We start from the raw sequence: 8,167 nt of genomic DNA, 5'->3' as shown, positions 1-8,167 counted from the left end.
GCACTATGTGTTTTAACCAAGGTCTCCTCTCTGAGAAAGGTTGTTTCCCCAGGTAGGGATTTTCCCCTGAAGTTAGGGAGGGAATAAAACCCCTCAACTAAGTGCCAGGCGGGTAATTAATCACTTTAACTATGAACAATCATGCTTAAGCTACATAATCTTTACTCCCTGGAATGGAGATAAGAAACGCCCTAACCTTTGTAATAGAGATTGATAGGATTGAATCAACTGGTATAAATACAGATGTAACCAGACAGAGAGCCACAGAACTTAGGAGACAGGACTTAGAAGACAGGACCAAGAGAGACCGAACCTAGGCACAGAACCTACACAGAATGTTCTCTAGGGACAGAAGGACTTCGCTGGAGAGAACATGGCAAAAGATCCTCGACTGAACCTGACTACAGAAATTGGCAAGAGAACCTGACTAGAACCTGGTGACTGAACCTGGCTGGAGAACCTATAGAACCTGGCTGGAGAACCTAGCAAGAGAACAGGGACACTGAATCTGGCTGGAGATCCTAACCAGAACTTCGCTGGAGATCCTGGCTAGAGATCCTGGCTAGGCTGCTGATCAACTGAACGCTGTCTCCATGTCATTCCTTCTTCGCCGACTCCGTCCACACCTTTGGGTACCCCTGGACCCACTGGGGTTGGACCCCAGCATATGGTGCCCGAACAGGGCCGGGTTCCAACCCCAGCGGGTCCAGGGGTCCCCAAAGGTGTGGACGGAGTCGGCGAAGAAGGAATGACATGGAGACAGCGTTCAGTTGATCAGCAGCCTAGCCAGGATCTCTAGCCAGGATCTCCAGCGAAGTTCTGGTTAGGATCTCCAGCCAGATTCAGTGTCCCTGTTCTCTTGCTAGGTTCTCCAGCCAGGTTCTATAGGTTCTCCAGCCAGGTTCAGTCACCAGGTTCTAGTCAGGTTCTCTTGCCAATTTCTGTAGTCAGGTTCAGTCGAGGATCTTTTGCCATGTTCTCTCCAGCGAAGTCCTTCTGTCCCTAGAGAACATTCTGTGTAGGTTCTGTGCCTAGGTTCGGTCTCTCTTGGTCCTGTCTTCTAAGTCCTGTCTCCTAAGTTCTGTGGCTCTCTGTCTGGTTACATCTGTATTTATACCAGTTGATTCAATCCTATCAATCTCTATTACAAAGGTTAGGGCGTTTCTTATCTCCATTCCAGGGAGTAAAGATTATGTAGCTTAAGCATGATTGTTCATAGTTAAAGTGATTAATTACCCGCCTGGCACTTAGTTGAGGGGTTTTATTCCCTCCCTAACTTCAGGGGAAAATCCCTACCTGGGGAAACAACCTTTCTCAGAGAGGAGACCTTGGTTAAAACACATAGTGCCAAGAAGGTGAGCAAGCATATTAAGAACAGTATGCCATATATGCCAGGTCCCTTGAAACAGCAAGCATGGACTGGCTCCCGGCAATTATACTTAAAATTCTATAGTCCTGTCAATAAAATTTGAAATTTATAGTTTTATGAAATTTTCTTTTAAATTAATCAAGAGAATAAAAGAAAAATATATTTATACTTCCCTTTATATTTACCTGTATAATTACCTTTACCTGTGCTCTGTATTTCTTTATGTGCATCCAAATTATCATCTGATACTATTTCCTTTCATCCCAGAAAACTTCCTTTAGTATGTCTTATGAGGCTCCTTCCAGCAATGGATTTTCTCCATCTAAGTTTATATGGAAATGACATTATTTTACCTGCTGAAGGGAACATTTTTCTAAGCAGCTTCCAGTTTAAGCAGTACTAGTACTAGTAAATTTTTTAGAAATCAATGAGTTTGTTACTCTTCATTTTTTTAAAAAATTCAAGTTGTATAGGTAAAATGCAGAATGTGGGAACCTGTCATTTTGATCAATAGTCTGTCTCACCTTGTCAAATATCTAAACCCCAGCAGAGCTCCCAAGTCCATCCCTTAGGCTGACTACATGAATGTCTTTGAATAGAAGAAAATGTAGGAATTTAGATTTATCAGCTTCGAATGGGAAGGCTTATGTCTGACAGTATAAAAATAAAAACGTCCTAATAACAGTTGAATAAACAAATTTAAAAGATACAACATATTTGGATAAAGTAAGTATAATATATATATATAGTAGGCAAAGTGGTACTCATATTATTAGAAGAATTTTTAAAAATAAACAAGAAAAAGATAATCTGTTAAAGTGACAACACAAGACACAAGTTGTTCAGTGCCTTGGTAGTCAGGAAAATGTAAATGAAATACCGACAAAATACTTTTGAGTTATTAAAATATAAAATGCTGAGTGATTCCTTCCACGACCCGCGTGGAGTAGGGTTCGGTATCTGAAAGAAGAGCCGCACAACAAATGAAAGAAAGAGACACAAGATAATTTTTCAATACCGGGGGACCAGGCGGGCAAGTCCGGAAAGACTTCCTCCGCCGTGCTCAGGTCTCACCAAGCTTTTATTCATCTGGAGTAGCCCTTAGGGTAAGGAGGTTTTAATGACACACATCAGCAGACAATTTTCTGATTAGCTCATCAACAGATCTCCAGGAGTATCTGATCAACAACAATCAGCAAAGATCTACATAAGCACCTAAGGAATTAAGTGAACTAAGGTGGAGATGCTTCAACTATTATTACTTAAATTAACTGGGTAGTTCACAGTTCTGACCTTTTACTAGAACTTCAAAGGTTACTAGCCTTTTTTGGGGGGTCTCTGTCTAAACTCAGCTAGTAAAGACAATAAATGGACTCTGGCATCTCCCCCTTATTTTTTCTTTAAAAAAATCAAGTTCCAATTTCAATGTCCAAAAGTTCTGAGTCCAAGTTTCAATGTCCAAAAGTTCATGAGTACATGCCAGCAATGAAATGTTGGTTCTGGATGGTGGAAAATGCAGGTCCATTCCTTTCTGGTCTGGTCCTGGGCACCCTGCAGCGACGCACAGCTGCTGACTGCTAGCATGGCAAGGCGTCTTCACCATCTCCATCGCTGAACTGTCTCTTCTGTCTTTGTTGCTGGCTTTCTAGGATCCGTTGTTACAGGAATCCACATGGTCTTGTAGCTGTTCTCTGAAAGTAGACAAACATATTCTCGACCAAAGGTTAAAGGGAAAAAACCTTACTTGGAGTATTTTCTTTAAAATGATCTTTCCTTAGCTTACCCTGGCATCATGTGTGTGTTTTCTGGGTGTCTTCAGATTGATAATGGTATTAACCAAGATGCAAGGAAATCTGTCTCCCATACCCTGATGTTGGCAGTGTAAATTAATTGAGCCATTTTGGAAAACAATTTTTCAATATCTATAAAAATATAAAATAGGCATATCCTTTGACCCAGCAATTTCACTTCTGAGAATAAGAAATATATGTGTATATATTTTTTTATGTATATATGTTGATTTAGGATTTAAGTTATGATAAACTAGGATATGTAAAAAGTTAAATTATTATTAATAGGTGAGCAAGTTGAATTATTATACAAACATACTATAAAGTTCATGTATATGTGTTTATGTATGAGCACATGTCAAATACAATTTTTAAATTAAAAAAAGTTCCAAATATATACACAGATATGATCCAATTTATGTAAGAAAATTGGGTAATGTTTAAATGAGTATCCTTATAAAAGAAAAGAAATATAATTGTCAGGACACTCCAAACTGTCACAATGGGTCATAACAGGTTGAAGAGGAAACAGAATGGAGGTGGGCAGAGTCAGTTTTAAGCTATAGCTTTTGCTCTATAAACTCACATAATATTTGAGATGTGAATTAAATAGCCATTGATTCTGGAACACAAGGATGGGATTGTAATAAAATGAGATGGGGGGGAAAGCTCACATAATATCTTGAGTTTTTTACAACAAGAAAGAATGTCTGTTGTATTTTTGCATATTAGAAATGTTGCAACATAAATTTAAAATCCTGATATGAATTTATTATTTATTAATTAATCTGCCTTTTTTCTATTCTGTTCACCAAATCATCTATATAAGTGTGTATGCTACAGGTCAGCAGCAAAGGAATTCCAGATTTTTCTCAAAGACAAATAACTCAGTTTCTGAAATTCTTTTCCATTTGTGAAAAGTTGGAAGGCCTAATATGATGCAATACTCAGAGCCTGGGCACTTCCCTGGGTCCAAAGGAAGAAAATCTTTAGGACAACCTAATGGTTGTTCACTGTATTAGTGAGACCTACATAGAAAGCAACATTTAATTAAAACAAAGAGTCCTGGCAAATTCTCATTTCCTTTCCCCTTCATTGCAGGTTCACAACTGTGAATTGTAGTTTCCTTGCAAGCCTTTTGTCCTTTCACTAATGTAAGCGTTTCTTCCTCATCTTCTTGGCTCCTTTCAATTCTTCCCTCCTTGATTTTCTCAGTCTTCTCTTTACTTCTTTTCCTTTTTTTCTCCTTTACTTTTCTTCTCCTTCCGTTGGGCTTGTGCTCTTTCTTGTGCAGTAGCTCTTTAGATGCTGCTGCTGCTTTCCTTCCGCCAGGGAGATATTGCACAGGTGCAGCCCCACGCGTGCCGCTGTGCGTCTCTCACGATGCAGTAGTACACACCCGAGTCTCTCAGGCTAACCTGGGGCAGGATCAAGGTACTGGACTTTCTGTCTGTTGCGATGATCAGAGAGTACGTTCCTTTGGTCACGTTGTCTTTTAAACCATGAATCACATACTCTGGACCCTGGTGGGGAATCTGTCGATACCAATGTATGTACTCACTTCCACTGATTGTGGAGTGGTCACAGGGCAGGTGCACAGCTTCTTCTGCAGTACTATCCATTGCACCTGGCTGTGTGGACTTAGCATCACCCATAATACCTGAGGGATCAAGAAACAATGGATTAGCTCTGGAATGTCAAATTTGGGTGCATCTAAGGTCAGATTCATGAGCAAGCCTGAACTCCCCTCTCTGTCCACAAGTCTCTACATGAGCATTTTTGTGTGTGTCACACAGGACAAGATAAATATTACTGGTATTTATTATTGAGCTATCCAGAGCCACTGGCCAAAGATCAATTGCTGTATTTTAAACCCATAGGCTTAATGAACCCTAAGCTCCTTACAGTCTCAGAGCTGTGAGGCTCAGGGGATCTTCTGTGAGTAGTGGATATGAGAAACTCCTCACAGTGACACCCAGATTCTCTAGAGCAGGGGTGGGTGACGTCTGGCCTGTGGGCCATATAAGGCCAAGAAATCATTTGGTCTGGCCCTGTCAAGGCATTAGGGGTGAGTGAAATGAAATGTTTGACTAAATAGAGCAGGCTCATTTTTAGGTTGGTAATTTTGTATGGCTCACAAATGATGTTATAAATTTCCAAGTGGCCCTTGGCAGAAAGAAAGTTCCCCACCCCTGCTCTAGAGAAATACACAGACACATGGAAACACATAGATGCATTTCCCTCTCAGCAGTTTGGTAAAGCACAGTGGGAGAAGTCAAAGCAGCAGACACCTGACCTTTGTCATTAGCCACGAAAGCCATCCTTTCTCAGTCCCAAATCACTTACCCAAAGTTAGGAGAATAGTTATTCCTGTCACTGATCTCATAGTTAAAGCGCAAGTTGGGGTTCCAGGCCTCTGAGCTCAGCCTCTGAGTGTGATCCTAGTTTTGGGGAGGTCCCAACAACACAGCAGCCACTAGCACAGCCTCAACCAGGAGGCTTTCAAATGGGCGTTCCCCAGGCAAGCATCAGCGAAAGACAGAGCAATCTCTTGGTGGCGTTCACCGCCACCCTCAGGATTAAGCATGAATTTAGAAGGAGGGTAAGAATATTTTCCCAGTGTTTACTCCTAATTCAGAGGGTTTCCACTGAGATCATTTTCAAGGTTCAAACTCAAATAGTCTATGTCTGAGTGAGCCTGACTAAGTAGCATCATCCACACAGAGATTAACGATCCCTCATTTGTGGTGCATGGCAAAACCCACCATTGAGCTGGTATGAAATATACTTTAATCCAAGTTACCTCTGTGGAGCCTTGCGCTGTAAGAGAGGAAGAGAATTCCTATCCATATTCTGAGCGAGAGCAAGTGAGTCTCAAGAGTAGTAATACATAATCTAACTTCCAAAGTTAGAAACTTTTTTTCTGATAAACAACAACAAAAACAAAACAAACCACCATACGCTCAAATAGAAATCTAATGACACTGTGGAAGACAATATTTGCAACATACGTGACAAAAATAATTTCATAGTTGTCTAATACTGCTGTGCTCAGTCTGACAGGATAAGGTACAATCAGAACCCAGTCTAAGAGCCAGGTTGTCTGGTAGTCAGGTCTCCCACACTGGCTCCTGGAGCAATGTCTTAAGCATCTTCCAGATGGACATTTTTGGATGCCTCTGGTTTTGATACAGAAACCGATCACTTGAATGGTACGTATTTCTATTCCACTTATCTCCTCTTTAACTGGCATTTTCCTATCTTCATGCCCATGCCTAGGGGTAGCATGCATTGAGGACACTAAGGAGGAAAGTACAGAAGGAAGAGAAGATTTAGAAAGGGAAATGAAATGAAGACTCTTGACAAGAGAGGTGGAAATTAATGTAAAGGAATTCTTCTGGCTATTCTCAAAAGTGGTTATTATTAACAAAATGGGATAGAATAAAATTAAAATTATTCATCCTCCTGTGCTACAATAACTAAGCTTCTTATTTTGGTATAGGAACAAATATTTGACCATTTAACATTAAACTATTAACCACCTCTCTCCTCTCTTCACATGAGGGATCCGCCCTTTGCTCTGCATTTGGGAAAGGCCTCATTCATGTCCTTGGGGCTTGCACTCAGTCAATGTGAGATTACAAGGAAGCAAAGGGGCTGAAAGCAAGTTCTTTCACAACTCAATGATTACCTGTAACTCACCCTGCTGTAACAGTTTGCTGCTGTAATAGCCCCCTCTTGTGACTGTACATATGAATTCCTTTACTTAGAACTGGGAACCAGGTCAGTCCACAATCTTTTAAGGTGTTTCCTGTCTAAGGATAGGTATCTCCTGTATGCTACCACCCTCTAGTGGAAAGGCTCAGTGAAGAGCTTACTACCAAAATACTCTAAGAATGTTGAATCTCAGAGGGAAGGCAGGGGTGGAAAGAGATTAACCAAAGAATTTGTATGCATATATGCATAACCCATGGACACACACACTAGTGTGGGGAAGGCCTGAGGTGGGGCAGCGATGGGGGTGGAGGAGAGGCTAGAAGGGGTCAATGGGAGCAAAAAAGAGGACATATGTAATACTTTCAACAATAAAGATTAAAACAAAAAAAAGACTGAATTATTTTCAGTCACTTGGGGATTTTAGAATTATTTTTGTGACCTTTTCCTCACAGAAACTATTCTAAAATCCCTTCAATCAAATTTCTTTCCTTTCCTTAGTGTCTTCTTTTTTTCATGCCTGATGGCTGTTCCAAGGACCACATTATTTATTGTTTAGCATAGGATTTGGCAGAGACTAAGCACTTACTAATACTTTGTTGGGTGAATGTATTAATTAATACTTTTTGAGAGAAGTTATATGGAATGACTCACAAAATTATTCTAAATAAAAGCTTCTAATATTCTGGAAAACAAATGGAACAAAAGTGTCCAGTAGTGAAGATAAATGCAAAATTAGACCTGTGGACAAAATTCAAATAGACAGCATTCCAACTCTCACTCCCCATCCTTCAAAAAAAGAAAAATCCACAAATCCAGGACAGGGAAAGCCTGGTATGAGAATATGGCAGCCTGTGGCATTGTGGTCATGCCAGCTTAAAGTAATAACAGCAATTGAAGGCTGGTGTAAATATATATATGAAAGAAATATTGGGATTGCTAAAAGAAATATGAAAGTTAAGAGTCATTATGTCATCTAGTTATGTAATGTAAATGTCAGATCAACATTACAAGCTTTTATCTAGTGTTCACTACTGCAGGATTCAGATGATATGAACAATCAAGACAGTCCAAATAACAATAAACGTTGTGGAAATTTTGGGTTTTGGTTGTTTTTATATAATAGCTTCATTGGGATATAATTCACATACCAAATAATACATCCATCTAAAGCATACGATACAGTGGTTTTTAGAATATTCACAGAGTTGTGTAATCATCACCACAATTTAAAAACACTTCATGATCCCAGAAAAGAACCTATACCAATTATCAGTCACTCACCATTTCCCTC

Source organism: Myotis daubentonii, chromosome 1 (genome assembly GCF_963259705.1).
Source record: "Myotis daubentonii chromosome 1, mMyoDau2.1, whole genome shotgun sequence".
NCBI classification, from domain to species: domain Eukaryota; kingdom Metazoa; phylum Chordata; class Mammalia; order Chiroptera; family Vespertilionidae; genus Myotis; species Myotis daubentonii.
The sequence above is the reverse complement of the archived record's forward strand: the minus strand, read 5'-3'. Positions refer to the sequence as shown.